We start from the raw sequence: 19,966 nt of genomic DNA, 5'->3' as shown, positions 1-19,966 counted from the left end.
CTTTGAACTTCTTCCTCTGTAGGTGCCATCTCCTATCGGAGATTGACGATCATTATGCAATATGTGGTAAATGGCATTAAACGGCTTAATTAGTATTGTAGGACACAATATCACGTGACAAAACTAAGTAGTAACAATGATGCTAATTGTTTGAATTCTTTTGAGTTCTTACTAGATTAAATCGATGTATATTTTACGTCTTACCTCCGTATTTTAGTTCCAAATTTGTATTAATGTAGTTAAAATTAAGGTAGTCATAATTTTCAATTATATTTTTTCATATGATATAATTTAAGATAATATGAACATTTTTGTTATTACGCTACAAATTTATTAATATGAATCTAACGTCGGCCTTAAGCGTAACTTATCAAAAAGTGTCCACATCGAGTTTGAAGTTGCTAAATGCTAATGAAGACATAAAAAATACTAAATAGTTGAATGGAAAACTTCCCTTTTGAAGTCAATGGAAAATAAAACAAAAGGTATAGACAGGTATACCCATGTATGTACATACATTGTTTTTCGTGTATGTATTCATAACGGCAAACCATTCGCTAAAACTCGATAAATCACTGCTTCTCAAACTACTGAAGAACGACTGATACCCAGAACGCGATGGGCATATCAATGTTACACTTCTTGATACGAAATATATTTTCTCTGATGTTAGAAAAACGGTCGGTTGTTAAAATCGAATAATGTAATATTTATAATAATGTTTGGCAAAATTTATACTTATGGATAACTATAACATTGCACATGTTATAGTTATCCATAAGTTCTTATTTGTCTAATTCATAGAACTTAACTTTTTTTTGTCAATAACAGTTAATTTGAATATATTGAAAATATTTTGTTATTTTTTATGTTTCTATTCATTTAAAAATCAAGAAATAACTGGTTTTATTTCCTACTAATTAAAGTCTTTTTTATTTGAAAAAAATTCATTGTTTGTATTTTTTTTCCTTTAACGCGTTTAGTGTTGTTCCTGTTTATAATAAAAAAGTTAATAAGTCTTGGTTGTCGCACTCATTAATTATAGAAAACAATAAATATAATAGGAAAAATTAATGAAACAAAAGGCATTGTATGAATATATCATAAAAATACTTATGATTCGGAGACAGATGACCAAATCGTTATATCGGTGAAGTCTGTGTAAAAATATCATTGACAAACACTGTACCAAGTGAAACTGACCAACTTTTCGTCTGTTACAGGTACTATGACAGTCAGCGACGCACGCCACCGTGAGTCACAACTCAGTCACACACACACACACACACACACACACACACATACACACACACGCCGATAAAATGACGCTTATCGACCAACCGTTCCGATCCGGTGACGATTTGTTTTTTGTATTGAATGACACGAGACATTTCAAAGAAATGCTCCACACTGATTTATGGGAGTGACATAATATTTTTAATCTTAAACATGACATTGTTAAAAATGTAGTCGCCATACCTGTGTATAGACTTTTTTTTAGCAGTGATATTTATGTGTGTTTAGTTTATATTTTCTTTTAATCGATACGTTATAAACTCGCATTTTTACAATAATCTTTTAGCCTACGTTACATAATGGTTTTTTACATTATATTTTGCATATCTTTTTAAAGTATAATTTTTACTACTATATTCAACAGCAAATAAGGGTAAGTCATCTTATCAAAGTCAATCATGTAAATCTGTCTTAATGAGTGAGATACCACAAGTTTAAATTGGGGAATAGGGTTCGTCAGTAAGCGTCATTTTAGTACACAATCAAATTTCATGTTATGATGACATCATCATTGTAGTAAGGTCTGCTTCCTACTTGTATGTACTATCTGTTAAATATGTCAGTCCATCACGTTTACACTTAATAATATATTTATATAAATATATAATAACAGAGTTACTACAACATTTTCTCAGCTATCCGTTGAACGGGAGAATATACAGACAGCACCTGTAGAAATCCTAAATTTATTTTCAGCTACAATAAATGAATTTGGCATTTATGGCAATAATAATAAAGATCATCTTTACATAATATAAAATAAAGTCGCTTCCGCTGTCTGTTCGCTTAAGTATTTTAAACTGCGCAACGGATTTTTAAGCAGTTTTAGCAATAGATACAGTGATCCAAGAGGAACGTTTATATGTATAATACATGTTCACCCGTGCGCCCCGGGGCGGGTAGCTAGTAAGTTATAAAATTAAAATTAGCATGTTATCTGGACGACTGTAAGTCTGTAAGAACTGTCAGTCTGTAAAGAGTGCAGCGGGTGTATTCTTGAAGTGAAATGGAAATTCAAATGTGGCTTCCAGTTATGCACTTTTTCGTGTACATGAACGATGATATGAGAGACTCAGAATGAGAACATCGGTATGAATTCAAGTCGAAGAGTTTACCTAAAATATAGTTTTTAGGTTAGCAACGAGAGAAGAAAATGCCAACAACCTCTATCTTTACTATGTTATCTGCCTCCTGCCAAATAATTACCTTATATCACGTACATACAGTTTATTATTGCACCACATTAATGCAGACTTTACTACGATTGATGCGTCAATCTATTTTTTTCCATTCAAGGTTGCAAATCGATTGCAATAACAGCATTTTGCCAATTCGACATACTTATCGAATAATTATAACACGAAACGTGTTATATTTTTTTAACGACAAAAAATTACATGCGCCAACACTAAATAGCGAGCAGGTTAGTTTTCTTTTTTGCAGCACATTGTATTTTTTTATTTTTAACACTAAAAATTAATTAAATACCTGCAGTTGAATATTTAGAATGATTATGAAGAAATGTTTACAACACAATTACTCTGGATACTCTGTGGTAGAGATGTTAATGTTCTTAAAAATATATATTTAAAATTAGAAACTTCATAATCTTTCTACTAACTTAACTTTTTGTTACTATACCTTTAATATATATATATATATATATATATATATGTAGGAATATTATTAGGTATTAAGTTTATAAAAGGTTATGAATTTTAAATTTATTAGTACTGTTCAACATAACTTTTTAACTGTAATATTTGAATAACTAAATATATAAATCTCAAAGAGCATTAAGTTAAGTTTCATAGTTTCATATTATTGGCGAGGTAAATGATGATTATAGTATTGTCCACATTGATGAATATGTATATGATTTGCTACAAAATTTGACATTCCTATTATATCTCCTATATATAATAAGGAGTTACTACTCTAGATTATGGATAATCCAGATCCTTTACACTCCGTAAAAGAAAGTTAAAAATTACTCTATATTGTACTTATTCATTTATAACGCCATCTAACGACAGAAAGTTTTGTTGAATAGTACTTGGGTGCGATAGTAATGCTATCACTTTGCTCGGGCTGAAGTCATCGGAAGCAGCAGATCGTCCTCAAGGGTTCGAAGTTCCAGATTTGATGGCAAGGCTATTAATTTGTGATTCATATGTTTTCAAAATTGTTTCTGAAAATTGGTAGAAAAGGCAGTATTATAATGAGTTCTCACAAACATCATTGACTTTAGCAAAATCTCATTAAAATATTAATGTGAAAATTTTCTACCATTTTCTTTTTTAACCTATGTAATCTATACCATTTCATTTTTACTCAATTATCATCGCTACTAAGTCCAGTATTCAATTAACAAAAATTGCAGTTTATCTGGATAATTTCAATTACAGCGCCATCTATGAACGAGTAGCTGTACAAGTTTCTACATACTATTTAATCTTTAACACATAAAAAAATACAAACGATTAGGCATAAATTTTAATTATGTTTATTTGTCCAATGCAATGTTCAAAACTAATGAATTGAATATTAATTATTAATTTTATTACTTTAACAAATAATTCTTAAATTATGATCAATTTTTTTATGAAATATGACAGAAACAATGTACATATTATTTATTATTATCAAAAATTAATTCAGTTTACTTCAAAGGTAAAATTACTTTAAATTTAGCATATGAATGCTTGTTCATAAGTGTACATCTTTTACACCATGACCGACATGAGCCCGGATAGCTCAGTCGGTAGAGCATTGGACTTTTAATCCAAGGGTCCAGGGTTCAAGTCCCTGTTCGGGCGGCCAAACTTTTTGCAATTAGATTTTTAATATATTTTCGATATTTATATTTAATTTTTTTACAAATAGATACATTGTATTAATATTTTATTACATAATTATTTCTGTAAGAAGTTATTACAAAGTATAACAAGGATTAATAGAAAATTAAAAATAAAGATTACTTGTTTTTTAGAATTACAGATATCGCTTGGTGTAATTTCTCTTTCTTTTTTCATCATAATAGTCAGGGAGTAAAAATAGTAAATTATAAAAAAGTATATATTATTTCTTCTTTCATATCGTACCGTTTATATATTTTTGTAATAGGAATACATATATAAATAATTCTTTTTAAACCTTATCGTGTATATTTTTCTTTATTATTCTCGTTATTTTACAACCGAATATTCAGTAGCGCCACCTAGTAAGTAGTAAATGTAATTCTTGTAATTGATAACTGTAAAGGAATTATCTCTTACATTTACGAGTGCTACTACTGTCTACTAGCTACTTAGCGTTTACTGCGGTAGTCGCTAGATGGCGCTGAAATTTATAATTCAATTCACGAATTACTTCACAGATGGCACTAGTTGTATTATTAAGAAACCATTATTTAAATTTAAAAGATAATGCGAATTGCTTGAGGAAGTAATTTTTATCTATGTTTTCTAAGTTTCAGTCTTTTTGAACTGGTGTTGCATAATTCCTTAACTTAGCCACATACAATATTCTAAGAATAAAAAGGACTAATGACATACACAAGGTCATAATAAAATTGCATTAAGTTAAATTAGAAATTTTCGAGGACTGGAATTTATATCACTTACTTTAAAAGTTATTTCCCCCTTTTTTTAAATTAAAAATAAATGAGTGTAGTTATGTAATGTAATAAAATCAAAACTTCTTTTTTTATTTAGTTCCGTTAGAGTCACCTAATTTTTCACTTTCACACTTTTTGAAATAAGTGTAATTTATTCATTTAGTTTATTTTATTTATTCTTCATAGTAGAAATAATTCGATTATACATATGGTTGTGTAATTACTGGGTACGGAGGCATGGCGTCTTAGTTGTCCCTAATGGCAACACATAGGGATAGCACGAGGGCCACATGATGGTTTGATGATGACGTTTACCACTTACATTACAGAACGTCATCTGCTTGTTCCTCTTTTTACCTAAGTGGAATATTAAACAACATCGCCGTGCCTTGCGACTCCAGAGAACTAATAAGCCGGGCCTCTTATCCTGTAATTTCATTGCTCTATTTCTGCCTTCAGCTGAAACACATCTTACAAAGCTAGCTGATGAATTAGGAGAGACTAATATTGCAGAAGAGGGAGATCAATGACGAATATAAGGAGATGAGAGCAAATAAAGGCCACCTTATGTTCGCGAAAGTTTTACTCATTTATAAAGTATTGTAATTATTATGAAAAAACATAGACAATAATAAAAATATATGAAATAATTTCTACAAGTTGACCTCAGCTAGCATTCCAGTAACTTAAAAATTATCCATTAAAATAGTGACAATATAATTACTGTACCTACATAAGATACACCTAATAGTGGATAGAATACATAATACGTATAGTAAGTATTTCTTACTCAACAAATTAAAATTATTCTGATGCCATGCCATTAAACACGTGACTAGTCACGTTGTATTAACATTGTACCTAAACATAGTTGTGTATTGTTGTTATACTGTTGCTATTTACCTACTTACATTAATATATATAGTTACAGATAACATGCATTGATTATCAAGTTTTCTTGTACAAGTTAAGTTCTTTGTTTTATTTTTTCTTAGATGATAATGGAATGGTGCATCCGCCTGTTCTAACGGTTGACGCTGTCGAGGCATAAGATGAGCATGAGGTCAGGACAGGTTGCTCATCGTTAATTAAACACGATGGTTTCCAGGGTAAACACGATATTTACCATAATTTGTTAATGAGCTCCCGAAATTTGGACGCTATTACAAATTATACGTTAGAGAGATAAAAGAAATATTAGGTTAGTGAGACGGCAGAAAACTTGAAAGAAATACCTTTTTCGCATGGCAAACGTACTGATGGTAGATTAAGACTCTTCCACTCATACGGAGACATTTGGCTAGATATATGACCATAATAATCGATTGTCATAATATTAATGCAAATGTCTCAAATTTAATAATCTCAACGATACTAATATCGGTTCATTTACAACAGAAATCTACAGGAATATCCTAACCAGAGACATTTATGAAAAAAAAAGTATAAAAAGGTACATTGTACTGTATTCTTATCATTGATTATAAAGTGCGATATTTCAAGCAGCTGCTTTGAAACTTAAAGTAAACTGAATAATATTTATCTATACTACATGCTTACTCATTGTATCTAACCCAATGTTCAAGTTCAATGTTGTTATAATATTGTACGTTAACGCCTGTCCGAAATGGTATAGTCCGAGAAATTTTTAACTGTTGACGTCGGGATGGCCTAAAAGGTTACTATGACTGGATCCTATTACCAATACTAACTAACTTAACTAGCATGTTAAGTACAAATTCACGCGGTTCTCCCTGAATACCGTGAGGGTTAATTTCTAGAAATCGTTTGCTTCGTCATTTTTTTAAATTCTTCTGAACACAGAATGGTATAAGTGGCGGTTTTAATACTTGATGACATTTCTACCAGTCAACCATCACTGTAAACAGAGAATATAAGTCACTGCAATTTAATAGTAGCTTTGTCTGTCTATCGGAACGGGCTGGATTGCCTTAAGATATGTTCTAAAAAATTATGAACAGTATTGTGAAAAGATGTATGGACGTCTTTTCTTCTTACATGTCCCATAAAGGTTGCGTGAAATTACGATACGATAAATAAATACTGAGGTTATATAATATACCCGTATAGGTATTAAATTCACACAACGTTAAACCTTAAAGTCCACATTTGAAACTCTAAATGGATCTGAAGATAAACAAACGCTTCTCAGTATGTCACCGCCAAAAATAGAACGCGATAACCATGGCCGCACTCGTGATGTATGGTGGTTTGTGAATTTGGGAATATGCTAAATAGAGTCGTAGAGCACTTGAGCAATAGATAAGTGTTTTGTTTTACATATCTAAACCTGGATTCGATTGGGTACTACCTGTAATATATGTTATATTCCACGGTTTTCACTGCGATGGTAATGTAATAATATTCATGCAACCAGATTAATGAAAAAAAGCTGCTTCGCAATCTTATTTTCTGGTTCGTATTTGTGGTGGGCTTGTACAAAGTTGTCCATCTCGGATCATTTTACCGTAATCTTTTCAACCTTCAACTCAAAACACAACTTACACAGCAAACTGATGCTGTCTAGTTGTTTTCGAGTTGATAGATGAGTTATGGAAATTAAATTATAGGATACAGAGACATGAGACGTTAGTCCTCTTATATTCTTGAATGCAAATATTTGTAAATGAATGCAATAAATACATAAATGTACATGTAAATGTAAATCTTTTATAATGCCGTAAAGGGTATCATAGAATGAATGTCAACTATTCCAATTAATTGGTAATCGACTATAACCAGACAGAATAAATAACCAGACTTTTGTTTCTACTATTAAATCCAATCAGTCAGACGAATGAAAAATGTACTAAACGATATACTAATATAATGTATAAGAATAAAATGTCCTGACAAAACTAGACAGCCCATACCGCTAACTAGGTACGTGTGAAGAAACTTGATATTTAGCAAGACATATAATTGAAAGTTAGGTGTAATTGTAACTGTATATTACCATATTATATTGCCTAATAGAGCTATATATACCTGAAATACACGTCCACAAAAATGTATAATTATTATGTAGATTACTCCACTCGTCTAAAAGTATTAAGCAAACCATACCTGATTATATTTTGTATGAGTACAGTTTAAGAATGAAACTGTATACTAGGTATTGACTACAGTTTTGTCTATACCAATTTTCCAAACAATATAATAAAAAATTTACAAATTTTATCTCAGTTTTTAGAAAATTAATCACTTGGATACCATACTTTTCATTTGTTTGTAATAATTTATATAACTACAAACATTCAGCATCAGTTATAATCATTGACCTTTCAAAATTATCTATTCTCTTACTTCATTCCTCGTCTTCGGTTCCACTCCAGTTGTCAATTTGTTCAATAATAATATAAATCGTTAATTTTTTTTCTGCCTTTTCCGTACAAACTCAACTTTGTCACGGTTTGTTTGTATATAGATACGGTTTTTTTATTAACGAAACCTACCATAAAGTGACTCGGCTCCGTAAACATGTTTTGCTCGCATTTTATAATATTATGGGTTTATTATGGTAATAAGTTCTAGCTAGGTATTTGTTTACGTTTTTTGTTGGTCCGATTTAATTTATTTGAAGGCCGCGTCCGACTATTTGCATTTGCTGTCGATTTCTGTATATAGAAAAAAAAGTAAACAGCGTGGCATGTTCAAAAGGTTCGGTGTTTGCAAAATGTACACGTGATCTGCATACAGCTAATGAATATTATATCCTCTCAACTTTCTATAACTAATATGATTTAGTAGAGGCGATTTACAGTATAAAAATCTTAAGATAAGTCAGTATAATAAAAGATTAAGCAGGTAGGTAGGAAATCAGTGCAAATTTGTAGATTGTTTACCTTACATTATATTCATTTCGGTTGGCAGGCGTTTGACACGCGTCATAGTATCATAACGCCAGTCATCTGGATGTTGCCTAAGGCTGAAACTAGTACAACATTCGATTGAAACAGAACAGTGATTTTATTTATAGGAAACTAGGTGCCTTTTCCATTAATCTCATTTACAACTTGACTAAAAGCTTTATTGCTAGTGTCACAGAATATGAAATAAATAAGTAGAATGCGACACCTATACTTCAGTAAAGGTAGAAAATATTGCATATTTAGGACTTAAATCAGTTCTGTGTATATAATTAACATTTTCCCACAAACCATTGTTTTCTTGAATACAATATGTCTACTTAAATAACCTATGTTTATCTAATTTGTATGCCTGTCATTGACACTGTTGCATAACGCAACGATCATAATCCCTCTTCCTCTCTGACCCCCTTTTCTGTAAGTCATATAATATCAGATGTATTGTATCCCTATACAGATTATTACCGCCCCTAATCAAAAGAGGTCTAATAGGTCTAGAGTGATCTACTGACAGGTTATAAGGGTCTACCTTTATTGATAGGTTTAATTATATCAATATATTAATTTACGAAATATATTATTGTTTAATAAATTGGAAATATATATCATATGTCTCATAATTAATATTTCATTAGAATCGTTATTCGTATATCTAGTAGTAATTTCTAGTAGGAATTTTATAAATATGATATACGGATTATAATTATAAATCGAATATATTGTTTTTTTATGTTCATAGAATATCTATATACTATTAACCACATGGCTAACCACTGTCGCATATAAACGACGACGTTGTCATGTAACCCCTGTGATACCATTAATGTGTTGCTATCCCTTAGGACTAAGATGTTATTCCTATTCCTATAATTTCACTACCTTATCTCACTCACCAACTTAAGCATAACTCCAAAAGCAAGTTGTCTGGCAGCTGAAATAAACAAGGAATACCCGGGGATATATTAGGCATCAACAGTTTAATACGTCAACAGAGCGTAACTTGAAACTATAATCAAAACCGCATTTCTTGATCATATATTAAATCGGTGCAATCATGAAAACTTGTGATATGTTACCGATTCATTAATTGCACATAAACGGGTAACACGTTACGTGTTACACACAAGTTACACAGTAAATTACTCGTAATGTACGAAGCATAATGCAAATAAATGAGCAATTAAAATAATATGACTGTGAAATTGGGACAGAGATAAGTAGAGCACTGCTTACCGTTCACCACCCGGAATGATGGCTACGAAACCTCAAACAGTAGGTACACACAATACAATAACCCTTAATTTTAGTTTTTTTACGAATAAGATAAACCCTGAGGTGATGAAATTAATATGGAAACCTTACGGAAAGAAAATATTAATTACAAAAATACCCACGAAAATAATTGTAAAATTTACGAAAATATTGCTGATTTATTGATTAGTGAACTCGATCACAATATAATGTTTGAGTTTCAAAATAAACGATCTAATGATTTTACTAATTCTTTTGCTAATTATTTAAAGGCAGTCAATGTAATTCGTATTCATTTATAATGTATAATCCTGTGCAGATTTACATGAAAATGTTGTATGTGTAATGTAAACTTAGAACTGATTTATTTAAAAGAACAACGCGCAAGTTTCTTTCTCGTTCTTATTATAATTTTACATGTTACATTTAAACGTAAAATAAGTATATTTTATACAATCATAACCAATATATTTCAATACCCAACAAAAAGTGATTGGACAGCTTTCCGAATGAGCGGTAGATTAAAAAAAGTGATGACTATTCAAAAGGGCTTCTAAGTTTATTCTAATAAAAGATTTTCTATTCTATTATATTCTATGACGTTTGTTTCTACTATTTGGTATTAGATAATATTGAAAATACATTTATTGAGTGTCGGAGAAAAAACAAATGCATATGTACCACTGAACATTTTGTCTCGTTAGCACACTTCAAAAGAAGACGTTTCCTTTTTGAACAGAAATACGCTGTCGATGAGTTTAGAAAATAGATTTCAGTTTGGAATAGTGACGCTTTCTCGTAATTTAAAAGGGATCGTAGAAGGATTTGTTTCACGCTTAATGTGATATCGTCTTAAACAGTTTCCGTTCTTGGAAATTCTCTGTTTTTATTTTTTTTTATAATTCATTTGTCACTCCGCAATACGACCGTATTTCAAATTATTTTAAGTAAATTTATCAGTGTAATTTTAAATAATTCAGGAATATAAAAACTATAAACTTATTTTAACATAATTTTACTACTCAATATTGTCATTATGTGTCCAGGATTTATGTACGCGTAACTAACAAATGAACAAAAACAAACAAACTGACTATTTTCTTGTTATTTACAATATTTACACAAGTTTTTTACTGGGACGCCATGAACTGTTGTTATTTACGTGCAATATATAAAAAAATACTTCTCCAATGATATGTAATTACGTTTTCGTAACAACCAATAAAATTGTTTATGCACTTTATAGGTTCAATAACAACTACGACCCCGGCATTTATAATTGTAATAAAAATCATCAAAACGCCATAGAAAGTTTACCTTTGACTTTAAAAACACGTCGAATCAGAGCTGCGTAAACGATTTGAATATCATTTCCACGGTTACAGTGAAAGTAAATTGAATAAAATTCAATTTACTTGCTCAACCGACTTGTTTTCTCTTGTCTACAATTTATTTATTAGTTCTTGCTTGAAATAATTATTTTCTACTACTTCTCTGTGAAAGAACCTTCAATGTTCTGAAATACTTTTTATAATGAATAAAAATATAACTAGAAAAATATGGGTTTTTAATAATTGTATAGAATTATTATTAATAATCTTTATTGCACTTGAAATGACATATAAAGAACATAAGTTATAAAGTACGATGGTAGAAAAAGTTGTCTTATCGCTTAAGCAATATCTTCCAGACAACCTTTTGGTAAAAAAGAAAAGACAGAAGGTAAGGTAGGAATGAATGAAAATTAAATTAGTAAGTTAAAATAATAGATTTCAGTTACCAAAGTAATAATACTTAAACAAAGATAGAAATATAGTTTTTTTTTATAGACTGTTATTAGTACACGTCGGCGCATGGTCGTCTTTTCTTCATCATATCCTTGACATCTCGAAATCCAGAAAATCGTGTGTAAAAGCTGCACAATCAAAAAAATAAAATAACTCTTCAAAGTTTTTGAATGATATTTCCTAATATAATAAAAATCGTAATTTGTTTGAGTAATACGTATTTCTGATGTATAAGTCAATATATTAAACACTGTATTAAAGATTAAACAATATCTGTCTTTTCTTAAATATAAATAATATGTTTCAATATATAATATTTTTAATTAATACTTGATATAAACTGCAGCCGGAAATTGTGACATTACAAATAGTAGAGTTGGCCTTTGGTCGCCAGTTGTATAATTAAATGCATTTTATAGATTAGTTTTGTAATTAAATAAATAATGAAATAATGTTACAGAGTACAATTTTCGAAGCAGCTTTTGACGAGGTGAACACGAGTAATTATTTACATTTGAAATGCAAAATATCTACCTAGTTACCCACTTACTTACGGCTTGTAAATATTTAATACCTATACATTGTTTATAAGGATTTATGTAAATATCAATCAAGAAATTGGTAAAACGAACTTCAAATCATAACTTGAAATGTTTTATCAAAGCTAAACTATTGACATTTAAACAAGTAGGGAAAAAGTTACTTATGATACTACACTACTTCATTTGCGATTGAATAAATCTAATGATTTTTGAGTATATTAATGATCCCCATTTTGCATGCTTACATTTAGTACTTCAATTGCTATAGTAGCTAATTTAAGGCAAACGACGCACAGTAATTAATCCCTAAATCTCCTTAAACATAAACAAGCCAACAGATAACTTTAACGAACGAACGAACCTAAGAGAATACTACTAAGGAGGGTTTTTAGGTATTAATTACTACGAAAACACCAGATTAAAACGTACTCTATAACTTCACCAGAAAGTAACTGCAAAGATACCTTCTGCAATATATTTGATTCTTATTATTCTTTTTCTTCATAAATTTCATTCATATTGTTAATCAATTTATACTAATTATTAAGTATTTATTTTGGTATCATTGGCCGAATGTTTATTAATTAAATACATAATTAATGATGTTTTTTTTATACCTTTTTCCTCTTTTAATAAGGCTTGCTGGCTTTCCTTATTTGTCTGTTTGGTCTAAAGCCTGCTCATTTATTGTCATAGTATTAATAGTATATTAACGTATCTATAGGACGTATGTTTCATTAGTGTATTATTTCTTTATTATTTCTGTACTATCAATCTTATTATATGGGATTAATACGTTTTGCTTTATTTATTAAGGCAAGAAGCTTTTTCATGTTCACAGATACCGACTTTATGTTCCATCGCTCGTATATCATATGTTCAGAGTTGGTATGAGTAGAGCTGTAAATTCAAGCAATAAATCATATTATTTTTAATTGTCATTATCATCACAACAAGTTATATATCACAGACCACCAAACGACCCTGATCTCTCCTTCAAAGAGTCGGATTAAGTCTACTTTATCCATATTGACTAGTGGTTTGTACATTCGTAATGTCCTTGTCTAAAACTGATGTTATTATGGTTTATTGCCGTCATATACTCAGCATTATAATCAGGATCACACTTCTTTTACCTACGGATCTTTTAAGCAATCGATACAAATTCCTTTAAAAATCTTCTGTAGAAAAGTTCTGAAGTAATGACAATTTTGAATGATTATTCCGCATAGCATATCCGTTGAAGATACCTAAATACAATTTACTTAAACTTAGGACAGGAAAATGTATTATGTTTACTATCAAATTGTATTACTTAATGTATGTAATATGCAGTAATAGTTGATGTAATTACTTAGTAATACAAGTATGTTAATATGATAGCAGTAGGCATAATATGTTTGTTAATCTCACTCAGCACATATGTAATTGACCAAGTCTCATACTTCATTCTCGTAATGTACAGTAATTTGTATGTAATAGTCTTTTTAAATAAATATTGTGCTTATTACACCTACATACCAGATATAAAACAATTACTATTCAGTAGTCATTGAAAACAATCGCGACACAATTGAATTGAATGTCTATCAAAAACGTACTTGCCAAGTTGTTCAGGGTCATTCTAGGAATAAGTGGGTACCAATTTGCTAATCCGACCATTTGACCATTTCATTGCAGCGTAAATTTAGTAAATAGCTTAGTCAGAAAAACTAATTTGTAAGCATGCAACCATATAATAATTATAGTCCTCGATGAATTTAATTCTAATATTTTGTAAAATTTCCTTAAAAATTACAAACGAAATATAGAGTATCCTTATTGTATTATTTTATTATCCTTGGCTACTTTAAATATTTGGTTGTTTTTCCCCTAATATGACTTCAATAATATTTGCCCTGTCTAACGTATGATGAAACAGTCGTTAAACAAGATAAAGAATAATATATTGCCTATCCAGCTGTCTTGCACTGCCCTACAAGACTTAACCTCAAAAAACATCCGCAATGTAAATCACCTGTTACGATTTTCAATACACTAATTACTGTAGAGTAATTTAGTAATTAGTTACGTAAAGTCAATTTTTATATTACGCATATATAATATATAATTGGAAAGAATGCTTTTCATAACAATCGGTCCCCTTTCGGTACACGGAACTGTAGTGATGTTCCGCGTTCTTTGATTGACACAGAATACATAGTTTTTTTAATCGTTAACTATGACGTAATTTTGGCTAATTTTGGCGCACTCGCCAGAGTTAATGGTGACGCTGTCTGTACACTGGTTGAAAACAATAGGATGAGAATAAAGTTCGATCTGTTGTGACAAATTCACCAGAAAGTAACTACAATCATTTCCAGGATACTTGTTCTGGTGTCAATGTGACAGTATTTTGCTAGCTATGGTGCCCAGTAGTTTCTATTACAAACTATTCTCACCTCTCTTACAAATATCAGTAATTCCTAGTTGGTTTGGTTTCTTGAATATTTTTTTTATTTATTGTATGTAGAGTACCAATTTATAGAATTAAGTTAGACCAATCCCATTATTGAGTTCGTTCTAGTATCCAACTGATACAGCAGCAATAGAATAAAAGGATATTTAGACCTTGAATAATGTCTTACGAAGACAGCGCAAACAAGTATTCAATTTGCAGTTAAGTGTATTTAATTGTCTTCTAGTTGTACTGAACTATTGTAGCTCTATTGTTTTATTGTTATTTTTTAGAATATTTAATTGTATTGGAAAATTTGTGTAATGGCATAGCAACTATTGTATCTTGTATAGAATATAATTAAGATGGAATTAGATTTGCACTTTCAAATATCAGGCATTAGCTTCTGTCCTTACTCCCAATTCTTGCTTCAATCTCATCTTATCTTCTACTCCATTCGTCACATTCCATGTAGCATTTAAGGCACTAGTTGTGCACCTTGTTCCGCCAGTTCTGGACCTATAAATGTATATATTAAGAATTTCTTAAAAAAAAAATGTAATAGTAATATGCAATATTGAATTTTTCATATTACTTCTGCTGGATTATTATTTCAGCATGTAATTACTACTAAAGACTGGATGTATGGATTGTGTGAAAGATGATTTGAATAAAAAGAGAGTATGCTCAGATATAACGGCCGATAGAGATCAGTGGAAGAGGATGACATACTGCGTCGACCACTAATAATGGGCTAAACGCAAGGCAATGATGATGAAATGGGACTGAGGAATTAATATTATTATTATTAATAAATGGTTTACTATCTATCAAGCTTATTAGTAATCATTATTATTAATAAGCCTACACCACTATAGCGATCTGTATTTACTATTTTGTCCTATAAAGCTGGTAACTTTATGGATCGCAAACTAGAATGTTAGTGTTGGCTGTTTGTTGTTTGTTTGTTTTATGGTTTGGCGTCCATACAGCCGCCGACTGTTCGTTAGCCGCGATAATGCGGTGCAGGTGGTAGGCGAATTTAAACAAAATAGACGCAGACTAGACCGTTCTAAATAAGTACCTAGTGACTTAAAAAAATAACAAGTAATTTAATAAAATAATAGACATTTTATTATTATAAACATAGATGGTAGTCTAAAAAGTAACCATTGTATCGTATTATAAAACGGAAATAATGGATGTCGTAAATGTTTCCTCCCAAGGGCTTTAATTGCCCTTCCTTAATCTGCTTTTAACCCCGTTACAAGGAAGTGATAATTCACTTACAGTAGGTGTAATAAGAGTAAATGTTAATATATGTTATTCACAGTAATTAGTTATTGAATATTTTGATGTATTTTTAAATGAATTCCTGTTTATTATAAGAAGTTTTTTTTATAAAATCTTCAGGCAGCAGTAGATAGAAACAGACACGTTTATTATTTTTTACTTATTATATTTTTTATACAATTAAGAAAACATAAACAAGCAAAAACTTGCCAGGGAACAAACTTATCGACTATTTTATTACTCAAGGATTTTAAAACTGTATACAATGTATATTTACTAATTGTAGTGTCCACATGTGTTGTTATTACATATCATAAAACATATTTTTTCCAACCCTTGTTTCACGTTAGGGTGTGATTAAGGTCAGGCGAATGCGCAGGGTGATATCATCGTGTATGACGTGATGCCGCATGTCGTGGGGTAAACAAGACAAATTTTTAATCCGTTTGTTTGTACGCTGTTCTATAATGTTAGAATTATATGCGATTCGTCTGATGGATTTAACTGATTTAAGACATCATTTTGTATGAAAACTAAGCATTGTTTGTGAAGGACTTGTCTGTTACGAAAGCTATTTATTATAAGGTAATCTTTTCCTTACTAAAATGCTATCTCAAATCAATAATTAATTGTAACTCGAAACTTTTTTATACAAATATATGTACCTATGTAAAAAATTGAAATCTAGATTTAGTGGGAGTAAATTGAGTTCTTTAAACCGTCTTTGGTATTAAATCACAAAAAAGGTGGTATGAGGTAAGTTTGTCGTTAAACTAGTAAACAGTAGATGAAGTTGAAAGTATTCCTTAAACTTCATCTACTGTTTTAGTAGTGCATAGCGTAATAAAATGTGGTGAGCTGTGACAAGGACGAGGGGAGAGGTCAAAGAAACCACGAAGTAATAGATTGGCTATCGTGTTGTATTCTTATATAATATGAAGTATAAGACAAAAGTGTTGACGTAAATAGACAAAAAAATATGTTTTACATAATTAATTGATTTATGTAAATTTTTAGTACAAAAAATACTTATTAGATTATTTTCACCAATCAACGATTGAATTGATTATGCGTAATTGATTTTCAAAATTTTCAGTACAAAAAATATTTACATTAAGTACAACTGGCAATGATTGATTGCGATTTTATTTGAAAACTAGTTTATATGTATTACTGACGAAAAGTCATATAACATCTTAGGACGCAGTTCACTTATATTTTGGAAAGGTGAAGTGTATTAATGTTGTTGTTGTTATGTCTATTGATAATGGTTTATTTTACATGTCCACATTTCGCTAGGTATATTTCAATACAATAGAATAGAATAGAAAATCATTTATTCAAATAAACTTAATTTAAGCACTTTGGAATGGTCATAACAATTTGTTTTTTATCTACCTCTCGTTCGGAAAGCTTTCACAAGAAGAACGAGCAAGAAACTTGTGTGTTGCTCTTTTAAATAATCCTTGTAAGTTTACATTTACAAGTCAAAACGTGTGAATACAAACTACCAACCAGCACAATTTTTTTTGGGGCAAATTTACAATAAGATTAAATCAGTCGTAGTGATAAGAGCAGACCAGTCCCTACAAGCAGCACTCCTTTACGAGTATGACGGGTGTCGCATGGGATTAGCCTACCGCTCAATCTCGGATATTTCTATATTTTGTACCGGTGTTTCTTGTTTTGTTGATTATGTGTCTTCACTGGAGTCAGTCAGAAATATAAATTGACATACAATATTGTTTTTGTTGTTTGGCCAGATTTGAACTGTCTTTCTTCTGTGTATTTCTTCTCTGGTCGTATCTTCTCTTCTCGTCTGGTCTTCAGAGTAATGAATTACTATGCCATAACGCTCTCAATAAAGAAAAGTGACGTATATTCAGATGTGTTCGTTTTCTTTGTGTTGTATCTGTATTGGTTGTCATGAGGACATAGTTGCTTATATGTATTATTTATGTTAAAAGTTGCAATATCATTTATTATAAATAATTTATTGACATGGTGTAAGACAATAAATATAGGTTCTATTGCCTTATAGCATAATTATAAATGGAAATAAGAATTACTGCAATCATTATAATTGTGTTTCTAAGTGATAAATTGAAAGGTAACAATATTATGACATACATAAATTAATTCTAATTCTACTCGTAATACCAAGCATCCTGCTATAAGAAGCATTTTTTGTCTGAAATGCAAACGGTCACATAATAGGAATATAAAATTAAAATGGTACCTAAATTATGTATTATTAAATGTAACTTGTAATGTACAAGCCCATATTAAATATGATAAAGAACATACCTTCAGCTATCTTAGGAACTAATTTAGTTAATTAATGAAATTTAAGAGGCTTTGAATAATTTGAACCAATACTCAAAATTTTGAATTATAATAATAATAATTTCAGGACAATTCACACAGCGTTATCTAGATCCAAGTTAAGCTAGCTAAAGCTTGTATTATGGGTACTAGATTACTGATACAAATACATAGTTTTTTTTTTTGTAAATACATACATATTATACATAGAAAATACCCAGACCGATACAAACAATCATACTCATGAATACAAATGTTTGTGCCGTGCGAGGAATCGAACCCGCGATCATCGGACTTAAAGCGGTGTGCTAGACCGCTAGACCACCGAGGTCGTCGACTTGGAGAATTGGTCGTTGAATTGGAGATATAATTCTCATTATTTATAGAAAATAACGACTTTGTTAATATTTCTCTATACATTGTTATCCATTTATTTCCGTTTACCATCACGACGTTGTTAATTTTGGCATAACTGTATTAGTTGACACTAAGCAGCTTAACTGTTATGCCTGCAAGTAAATAATTTGCAGGTAACTGCTAAATATGACGTGTGCTAAACACTTGAAATGTTTGATTTTGTATTAAACATGATAGCTTAACAATTTGGAAACGCCACATTAAAATACGTAAATCGTACTTATATTGTAAATACGAAACTTTATCTGCCCGATTCTTTACTACATTGCGATTAATCAGCAAAACGGCGCCTAATTTGACGTGAAGATTCACTTCCCACAAAAATTAAGGACTTTAAAATTTTTCCAATTTTATGGGTGATTTCCAACAGGCTCTATATCAGTGAAAAATGGTCGCACAGAAAATAAAAAATAAAGGGCTTGAAAATTAAGTTATCAGGTTAATCGGGTATTTTTAAGAGCTCTGATTCTCATGCAATCCTGAATTTTTACATTATGGTTTTTACTCTATGGAAAATTTTTTTTGAGCTACGCCAATGCAAGATACTTTTTTCAAGACCCCGAAACGACCATTTCTCTCTGAGATATCGAATTTTGAGTGCAAAAGGATCCTTTTTCATTCAACTACCGATATCTCTGTTCACATGCAACCACTGGAAAAACTTAGAATTTGCGTCTGTATGGCAATATACCAATTAAGATCCACTTCACTTCATATTACCCCAAAATTTGATTAAATAAATTTGCTACTTATTTAATCTCTCCTGACTGTACTGCATTTTTTAAAATAAATTTCATATATATAAACTATATGAAATTTATCATTATTTTCTTTATTCAATTATTCACCGTTATTGTTAGCCTTAAATAAAGAACACAGTATAATACATCTAAACTTTCTCTTTCTCGTTAAACCTAGTCGAAAAAACAGCATTTGATATTTTGTTATTTATATAACAGGTAGAATATTTTTAGAAATTCAACCTCCAAATTGAAGTGCAAAGGTGGTATGGAGAAACAAAATATTGTGTGGGTGTGCCGATTGAAATGAAACTTTATGTGAATATTCAGCAAGCAAACAAATAAACAGATTCCTACGCAAGTGAAATA

General features: G+C 30.4%; 1 protein-coding gene and 1 non-coding gene across 3 annotated transcripts in view; both read left to right on the top strand.

The window, feature by feature from the left end:
• LOC131849033 (protein bunched, class 2/F/G isoform-like) overlaps window positions 1–19,966 on the top strand; it is a 182,883-nt gene that overhangs the window by 49,563 nt on the left and 113,354 nt on the right. The gene's annotated exons all lie outside the window — the stretch shown is intronic.
• Trnak-uuu (transfer RNA lysine (anticodon UUU)) lies at window positions 4,043–4,115 on the top strand. The gene has a single exon. It is a non-coding gene; the product is annotated as a tRNA-Lys (tRNA).

Source organism: Achroia grisella, unplaced genomic scaffold (assembly GCF_030625045.1).
Source record: "Achroia grisella isolate CSIRO2021 unplaced genomic scaffold, CSIRO_AGI_Agris_v1 utg1096, whole genome shotgun sequence".
Taxonomy (NCBI): Eukaryota; Metazoa; Arthropoda; class Insecta; order Lepidoptera; family Pyralidae; genus Achroia; species Achroia grisella.
The sequence above is the reverse complement of the archived record's forward strand: the minus strand, read 5'-3'. Positions and strand labels throughout refer to the sequence as shown.